The sequence below is a fragment of the Penaeus chinensis genome, chromosome 37 (assembly GCF_019202785.1).
Source record: "Penaeus chinensis breed Huanghai No. 1 chromosome 37, ASM1920278v2, whole genome shotgun sequence".
Lineage (NCBI taxonomy): Eukaryota > Metazoa > Arthropoda > Malacostraca > Decapoda > Penaeidae > Penaeus > Penaeus chinensis.
The window spans coordinates 9382652-9390151 of record NC_061855.1 but is presented as its reverse complement, the minus strand read 5'-3'; positions in this window follow the sequence as shown (position 1 = coordinate 9390151).

The following is a 7500-nucleotide window of genomic DNA, read 5'->3' as shown; positions in this document are numbered from 1 at the left end:
TGTATGCATGCATGTATGTACAGTATATATGTATTTATATATATATATATGTTTATATGTATATATATATATATATATATATATATATATATATACACATATGCATATGCTCACGTACATTCATTCACATCTCACATGTGCGTCTGAATGCACAGGCGCGCACACACTCATTGCCCGAGCATGAATCTCCATAAATCCCCCCCCCCCCCCCCACCGACGTCCTTAAACAGTGCGAAACGAAAAGAAGTAGAACGCTCGAATACGGGAGAGAAAGTGATCGATGTAAATGGAGGAGGAAAGATGAGAAAAGATGAGAATGAGAGAGACGGATGGATAAATGAGGGAGTAAATACTGAAAGATGTATAAAAGTAGAGTTCATAACAGGTAATGAAAGGAAATTGTAAAGGAAAGTTGAGGGTACTTTTTTAAAGCACCTTGGGTATGTATGTAAACATTTGACTATATCTATCTATCTATCTATCGATGTATCTATCGATGTATCTATCTATATAGTTGATATATGTGTTTATAAATGTTCACACTCTTTCACACACAAACGCACAAACACACACACACACACACACACACACACACACACACACACACACACACACACACACACACACACACACACACACACACATATATATATATATATAGACAGATTAATAGATAGATAGATAGATAGATAAATAGACAGATCGATAGAAGAACAGATAGATTAAATAGATGATAGGTAGACTCATAGATAGCTAGCTAGATAGGTAGTTAGATAGACAGATAGATGGATAGACAGGCAGACAGTCAGACAAAGAGATAGACAATGTACATACACACTCACAAAAGACATTTGTTGAGAGAGATTGGTGTCGAAGTTTCTTCTCTCCGGTCTATTCCGGAATGTAAAATGTGCGATTTTACCTGAATTATTGCTCGTCGTGTATGCCATCTTGTACAGTGGAAGAGTGTAGATCTTTATAACATTTTCTATATAATTTATTTGATGGTTATGATTAGGTGGAAAATTCCTGTCAATTATACGTCGGCTTTTATCTTGATTTTTTATTCGTTGATATGTTGTGTAACGTCGTCTTCTGTCTTTTTTCAAACGCGTTCGATTCCTTTCTTATGTTTTTTTTTCCGCCTAATTATCTTGGTTTTATATTATTTCGTATTTTTGGTTGTTTTTAGTATTCTTTTGTGTCATTTTCCTCTACGTCTTTCCCTTCTTCTCTCTTTTTCTGCTCCTTCTGCTCCTTTTACATTATGTATCATCTATATGTGTCTTTGAGTTTCCTACTCCTTTTCCTCTACCTCTTTCTCTTCTCTTTCCTTCCCGCCTCTTCTGTTTTTTTTTTTTACCTCCTCCTCCTCTTTCTCTTTTTCTTCCCCGTTCTTCCCTTTATATTTCCCGTTCTCTTCTTCCTCTTCCTTTTCTTCCTCCTCTTTCTCTTCTTCTTTTACACGGCATCACACCGCCTCCCATCCTCCTCCTCCTTCTCCTCCTTCACCTCCTCCTCCTTCTTCTTCACCTCCTTCTCCTTCATCTCCTCCTCTTTCCCCTTCACCTTCTCCTCCTCCTCCTTCACCTCCTCCTCCTCTTCCTTTATCTCCTTCACCTCCTCCTCCTCCTTCTATTCCCCTTCCTCCTCCCTCCCTCCTACCTCCTTCCTCCTCCTCCCTCCTCCTACTTCCTCCTCCTTCCTCCTCCTCCTCCTCCTCCTCCTTCCTCCTCCTCCTCCTCCTCCTCCTCCTTCTCCTCCTTCCTCCTCCTCCTCCTCCTCCTCCTCCTCCTCCTCCTCCTCCTCCCTCCTCCTCCTCCTCCTCCTCCTCCTCCTCCTCCTCCTCCTCCTCCTCCTTCCTCCTCCTCCTTCCTCCTCCTCCTCCTCCTCCTCCTCCTCCTTCCTCCTCCTCCTCTTCCTTCCTCCTCCTCCTCTTCCTTCCTCCTCCTCCTCCTCCTCCTTCCTCCTCCTCCTCTTCCTTCATGCTCCTCCTCCTCCTCCTCCTCCTCCTCCTTCTTCCTCCTTCTCCTTTCTTCTCCTTCCTCCTCCACCTCCTCCTCCTTCACCTCCTCCTCCTCCTCCTCCTTCCTCCTCCTCCTTCTCCTCCTTCCTCCTCTTCCTCCTCCTCCTCCTCCTTCCTCCTCCTCCTCTTCCTTCCTTCTCCTCCTCCTCCTCCTCCTCCTCCTCCTCCTCCTTCCTCCTTCTCCTTTCTTCTCCTTCCTCCTCCACCTCCTACTCCTTCACCTCCTCCTCCTCCTCCTCCTTCCTCCTCCTCCTTCTCCTCCTTCCTCCTCTTCCTCCTCCTCCTCCTCCTCCTCCTCCTCCTCCTCCTCCTCCTTCCTCCTCCTTCCTCCTCCTCCCTCCTCCTACTTCCTCCTCCTTCCTCCTCCTCCTCCTCCTCCTCCTCCTTCCTCTTCCTCCTCCTCCTCCTCCTTCTCCTCCTTCCTCCTCCACCTCCTCCTCCTTCACCTCCTCCTCCTCCTCCTCCTCCTCCTCCTCCTTCCTCCTCCTCCTCCTCCTCCTCATCCTCCTTCCTCCTCCTCCTCCTCCTCCTCCTTCCTCTTCCTCCTCCTCCTCCTCCTTCTCCTCCTTCCTCCTCCACCTCCTCCTCCTTCACCTCCTCCTCCTCCTCCTCCTCCTCCTTCTCCTCCTTCCTCCTCCACCTCCTCCTCCTTCACCTCCTCCTCCTCCTCCTCCTCCTCCTCCTCCTCCTCCTCCTTCCTCCTCCTCCTCCTTCTCCTCCTTCCTCCTCCTCCTCCTCCTCCTCCTCCTCCTCCTCCTTCCTCCTCCTCCTCCTCCTCCTTCCTCCTCCTCCTCTTCCTTCCCTCTCCTCATCTTCCTTCCTCCTCCTCCTCCTCCTCCTTCCTCCTCCTCCTCCTCCTCATCTCCTTCCTCCTCCTCCTCCTCCTCCTAATCCTCATCCCCTCCTCCTCCTCCTCATCCTCATCCTCCTCCTCCTAATCCTCCTTCCTCCTCCTCCTCCTCCTCCTCCTCCTCCTCCTCCTCCTCCTCCTCCTCCTCCTCCTCCTCCTCCTCCTCCTTCCTCCTCCCTCCTCCTCCTCCTCCTCCTCCTCCTCCTCCTCCTCCTCCTCCTCCTCCTCCTCCTCCTCCTTCCTCCTCCCTCCTCCTCCTCCTCCTCCTCCTCCTCCTCCTCCTCCTCCTCCTCCTCCTCCTCCCCCCCCTCCGAGAGTTTCCAGTCCGGAATGTGACGCTTGTGGGGGCGTGTCCAGGAGAATGTTGTGAGGGGGGGCTGAGGAGGAGGAGGAGGAGGGAGGAAGGAGGGAGGATCGGGGAGTGATGAGGGGGTCGGGGAGTGGGAGGGGGTGGGGGTTCCTGCTCCACGTGTAGCGGTGGTGTACGTGTTCAGAGTGAGTCAGTGTGTCAGTGTTGGTGTTCTCTGTCGGTCCCTCTATTGTAGTTGTGTTTCATCCCGTCGGTCAGTGTGGTGTCGCCGCTTGGTTATTCGGCTGCAAGTTGACACCGTAGTGTAAGGTGGTACTTTTGTCTTAGTGAAATTATATTAAAGTGATTTTTTAAAGATTTTCGATGGATTTTTAAAAAGAGTAAGCGAATTTTTTTATGCATATGTATTTCGGAATCAGGTCGCGAATAAGTTATAAATCGTCTCTTTCCAAAAATATCTTTCCGCAGGAGGAAGACGCAGCCGCCTCGGTCAAGATGAGAATCGCGCAGATCTTCGCATTATGGGCGTGGGCGGTCCTGTGGGCGGGCGTGAGGGCGGACATGTGCGACAGGAGGGACCGGAGGAACCTCAGGGGATGGAAGGGGGACGTCGGGGACCTGCACTTCTTCCCCGGGGCGACGGCGAGGGATAGGCTGCAGGTGAGTGACGTAGGCGAATGAAGAGAAAAAAGAGAAAAGAGAATAAAGAAGAAACAAAATATTGCTGCATTTTCTCTATTTTTTTTAAATACATTTTTAACTATCTAGTTAGTTGGCTTAGGATAGGGATTGGATAGATTATTGAATAGAGTAGTAGTTCTGTAGGAAGGGCTGCAAATAGAAGGGAATGCATGTCAAGACCACATGTCCAAGGACCGTAGAGAGAGAAGGGACGATAGACAGGAAGTGATAAGAAATTGATAAAAATGAGCAAATGATACGAAATATAAAATGTGTACATGTGGCTCGATATTTTGTGCCGCATGAAGACTGTCGAAATACAGTTGCTTAAAGTAATACCATGAAACACAACATTCTGATTTGTATTATTGTTTCGATTTTCAGTAAATACAGTGCACATTTTCTATCACTCACTATTACAAAACGCTTCTTATTCACCTCCTTAAATACCGGATATAAACGCTGTCACACTCAACACACATGCTTCTTCGCATCCTTAAGCACACGCAAACATACACGCACTCACACACTTTCACGCTCACACAAGCACTCACCCCACCTACCCACACAACTCTTAAAGCCTCATCCTCACGAAAAACAGCTCTAAATAAGCTCACATCCTCCCTTTTTCTCCTCTCTCAGCTTCACCATCGTGTGCGCCGATTCCTGAGCTTCCCGACCGGATCCGTGCTCACAGTCACTCCAAAGCTCACTATCCCTTGGTACAGCGAGCTTAACGGCGATATAAGTAAGTATGAGGATGAGTGAGGGAGTGTGAGTGGGAGTGAGGGCGTGGGTGTTAGTGTGAGTGGGAGTGAGGGCGTGGGAGTGAGATTGAGTGAGAGTGAGTGTGTAGGTGTGAGAGTAGGGAGGGTTTGGGAGTGAGAGTAAGTGCATGAGAGTGAGAGTAAGTGCGTGAGAGTGAGAATGAGAGCTTGAGAGTGAGAGTGAGAGTAAGTGCGTGAGAGTGAGAGTAAGTGCGTGAGAGTGAGAATGAGAGCTTGAGAGTGAGAGTGAGAGTAAGTGCGTGAGAGTGAGAGTAAGTGCGTGAGAGTGAGAATGAGAGCTTGAGAGTGAGAGTGAGAGTAAGTGCGTGAGAGTGAGAGTAAGTGCGTGAGAGTGAGAATGAGAGCTTGAGAGTGAGAGTGAGAGTAAGTGCGTGAGAGTGAGAGTAAGTGCGTGAGAGTGAGAATGAGAGCTTGAGAGTGAGAGTGAGAGTAAGTGCGTGAGAGTGAGAGCGAGAGCGTGGGATTGAGAGGGCAAATTGTGGATAAATTTGCTACCTTATGATAAATATTGTGTTAAGGCTATAAGAGTGCGTTAGAGTTCACCTCATTTCCTTCTCCTTTTTCTCTGCCTCTTTCCTTCCCTCCTCTTCCTCTTTTTCCTCGTGACGAAAGGAGCTAAGTAAGGATAACAAAAAGGGAGAGTGAGGATAAAGACAAAGATGACGCAAGAGTGAAAGGGTTAAGAAATTTTGTGAAAAAGAGAAAAATATTTATCAATCATAAAAAGTGTGCCCGGAATTTAAATTTGAATTTTCGATGTAGCACGTGTAGTAAATGTCATATGTATTACTAATACTAACCACAGAATGAATTAATCCCATGGGCATAAATACGAGCAGTAGAAGTAAGCCCATGGAAACAAACAAACAAACACGCACCCCCGACATAGCATCACCTCCTCCCCCAGTAACTAAAACAAACACACAAGCAAGCGTATTTAGCGCCGCCTCCCACTATTAAAAATGTTAAGACAAACGAACATACAAATAAACGTGCACATAGTCCCCCGTTCCCCTACCTAAAACAAACAAACAAACAAAGACGATCAGACATGCACTTACCCCCCCCCCCCCCCCTCCAGCCGGCAGTCAGCTGTACGCGTTCCCGATCGAGCTCAACCTCCCGAACTCGACCCTCCGCTTCGCCAGCCGAGACCGGCGCCCGGGGAACATGTACGGCAGCGGCATGAGCGGAGGGAGCAGCAGCACTAGCAGCAGTAGTAGCAGTGCCACTAGCAGCAGTAGCAGTAGCAGTGACCCCACCACGAGGAGACCCGTTTTCGGCGGTCTCGGCCTCAACAGGTTTGATGACAGTGTCTATGATCACAACAGCATTTACGGCAGTGCTAACAGTGACGAGAGCGCGTACGGCTATGCAGGAGCTTACCCCCACACTGGCATGTACGGCAGTATTTATGCTCACCCGTACGGCAGCGGGAGTCATGCCTACGGTCAAGGCAGTGCATACGGCGCCAGTGGCAGCAGTGCCTACGCCCATGGGGATCCATACAGCAACGGGGACGGCAGTGCCTACGCCCATGGAGCGCCCTACAGCAACAGTGACGGGAGTACCTACGCCCATGGGGATTCATACAGCAACGGGGACGGGAGTACCTACGCCCATGGGGATTCATACAGCAACAGTGACAGTAGTACCTACGCCCACGACGCTCACTATAGCAACAGTGACAGCAGTACCTACGCTCACGGAGCGCCCTACAGCAGCAGCGACGGCAACGCCTACGCCCACGGGACTACGGGCGAGAACGCGGGCGCACACGAAGAGCCTCTGCACGCCGTCTACAGCCGGTCAATCGACGACCAGCGGGCCACCGGCTTCACGTTCCTCATGAAGATTATGGACAAGTAAGTGCTGACAGAAAGAGGAGAATGGACAGTAAAGACGAGGAGAAAGAGTAGAAAGGGAGAATAATACTAAGGAAAAAATAAAGCACAAACGGAGAATAATATATCCAAAGCTAACGTAAAAAAAAAAAAAAAAAATACTTCTAATATTCTCAACAAATAAAACTTATAATAACCATACTAAAACCAATAAAACCTACAATAACCACAACAGCAACAAATACCTAAAACAACCACAATAACCATCCACAACAAATAACAATAACAATAACAATCACCTTCTCTCGCCAGCTTGGGGTTGGACGGGCGCGCGTGTCTCCTGAGGGCGGTGTGCGAGGTCGCCGAGGAACCCATCGCCGACCTGGGCATCACGGGAGAGGTCATCAATCTCTTCTTCAGGTGAGGAGGGGGGGGGGAGAGGGAGAGGGAGGGATAGAGGGAAGGGGAGGGGCGGGGAGAAGGAGAGAGGGAGAGGGAGAGGGAAAACAGAGGTAGTATATATATATATATATATATATATATATATATATGTGTGTGTGTGTGTGTGTGTGTGTGTGTGTGTGTGTGTGTGTGTGTGTGTGTGTGTGTGTGTGTGTGTGTGTGTGTGTGTGTGTGTGTGTGTGTGTATGCATGGTTGCATGTATGTATGTATAAGAAGAGGCAGATACATAGATAGGTAGAGAGAAGGGCTAGGGCTCGGGCTAGGGATAGAGATAGAGATAGAGATAGAGATAGAGATAGATATAGAGATAGAGATAGAGATAGAGATAGATATAGAGATAGAGATAGAGATAGAGATAGATATAGAGATAGAGATAGAGATAGAGATAGAGATAGAGATAGAGATAGAGATAGAGATAGATATAGAGATAGAGATAGAGATAGAGATAGATATAGAGATAGAGATAGAGATAGAGATAGAGATAGATATAGATATAGAGATAGAGATAGAGATAGATAGAGATTGATAGAGATTGATA